Below are 2,317 nucleotides of genomic sequence, written 5' to 3' on the forward strand. Positions count from 1 at the left end.
GAAACGTTGCAATAACTCCACAACAGTTTCTGTGGGCGACCTTAATGTTGCGTTTAGCCGGCTTGAACTCATTGTAAATGTAGCCGAAAATGGTTGAGTCCATGCCAATGTTCTACCATGCGACGGAAGAAGTGTTCGTATGCAGTACCGACATCGCCACAACGATCTGAACACTTTGCCCAAGATTATAAAGTAAAATAATATATGCAAAGATGAGACTACATTTAGTGTTCAGATTATTCCGACTGTAGGCTTAATTTTGATATGGTGAAATGCTGTGCATATCAACCAATCATTTTAAATTGCTTCAGACCGCCAAGGTGCCGCCAATTCCCATTAGGAAACATGCCACCTCAGCGCATTCCCCTCCGCCAGACGAACCTCTTCCGCCTGCAAATTGCTGAAGCCTTCAGAACCGCTCCATGTGGGAGTCGATACGCTCATTCGCGCGAGACCGCGGCCACCGTGTTGTCCTGGGTAGACAAAATTGACAAACTACGTGAAACCCAGCGACTAGGGGTCGTAACGCTTGGTGGAAGTGGCCGCAAGTGTGAAACGCTTGAGCACGAAGACAGTTTGTCTGTGCGGATCAAGGACTTACTCCGTGAGCGTTACGTTGTTACCCGTGCCATGATAGTATTCATGGCGCAGGAGACTGTTCCCCAGTTCTTCGAGGAGAAGACTACAAACGCAGCAATGTGCTGGTGTGCAAGGTATATATACATAAATTATATCGTGTGAGAATTTCACTAACAACTTCTACATAAATTGATTGTTTTAAATTTATGAAGCGAATTCGTCTTACACTGCGTCGCGCTAATACTCGAGGACGAGAAACGCGTGAGTCACTGTTCTTGTTGAAGGCAGAATTTTGTGATGAGATTCGCCATGCACTTGCCGAAAGCGTGGCGCCGCAAAATCCACGTACAGACCCCCGGGCGAGAGTCTTCAACATGGACCAAACAGCTATATTTGCATCCACTACTGCCCACACGACTGTGGACCAGGTAGGTGTTCGTGTGGTGCCGGCTCTGACGGCAGGTTCCAACAGCCAGCGCATCACTTTGGCCCTACTGGTACGTGCGGATGATCTTGTGCTGCCACTGCATTTCGTTTTTAAAGGGCAACCTGGTGGTGACGTCGAAAAGGAAATGAAGTCTTACGTCCCGCCGCATGTGGAAACATGCTCCGTTCAGAAAAATGCGTGTTCAACGAGAGGGTTATGTTAGAATGGATAGAAGATTCGTTTAGACCTAACGTTGACGGTTACTCTGTTCTGCTACTCGATGCTCTCAAGACTCATTAGATGGTCAGCGTTCAGGGTGCCCTGGGCGGAATGGGCACTAGCGTGCATTACGTGCCTCCCGGATGTACCGGAATTGCACAGCCTCTTGATATCGGAGTGATGGCGCCGCTGAAGACACACCTACGGCAGACATGTGCACAAGCTGCCGTACTAAACGCATTACCAGAGAACTCCGCGGAGCGCAGACGCTACATGCTCAACCACACAATGCCCGCTCTCGGCAAAATTACACCGGAGACCGTGCGGAATTCTTTTGACAAGGCAGGGCCGTTTTTTGGCTGCACCACGAGGACCGATGTTCAAGGCATGCTGGACGAGGCTAGTCTCCTTCACGTGTGGATGAGCAGAAGGATGATGTCGCGACTGTCCGTGGAGTGATAACTGGTCAAGTTGAGGAGATCCAAAACGAAGGTATCAGCCTCTGAGCTTGTCAGCTCATGAAAACATCTCATTGGTTAAAAATATACCGATTTTAATCAGTCAAACTTTATAGTGAAAATTGAACACAAAGCTCTATATCTAGTAAGTGTTCAGATCTTTGCGAAGATGTCGGTATATCATGACTGTATCATTTAGCCAGTTATCGCCATGAATTGTCGCAATATCGGTGTGTGTTATGATCACTCTGGTGCTCGGTTTTTCAATAACGAAGCATGGCGATTGTGTTTCTTGCACAGTATCAGAAGCAGATATACCCCATTCTTCTCCGAAGTCGTAGCTGAAGCCGCCATCATCACATTCATCATTATCCAGAGAAATAATCTCGGGTAAATTGTTTTTTTTTTTCGGCCAAACTCTATACCGCTTTCTTGGGGCTTTTGACCAAACTCGACACCTCCTCATTGAGGTTTTCGACCAAACTGAACATCGACGAAGGCTGCTCTCTTTTCCTCTTTTCGTGTTGGAGAAAAACGAAATGAGGCTATTCAGTTTGTGACGCTTGATGAATCTGGCCGCCCATGAGCCTTGTGTCCCGGGATCACGCTCACAACCCCCCCCCCCCCCCCCCCC

Source organism: Phytophthora parasitica (genome assembly GCF_000247585.1).
Source record: "Phytophthora parasitica INRA-310 unplaced genomic scaffold supercont2.15, whole genome shotgun sequence".
Lineage (NCBI taxonomy): Eukaryota > Oomycota > Peronosporomycetes > Peronosporales > Peronosporaceae > Phytophthora > Phytophthora nicotianae.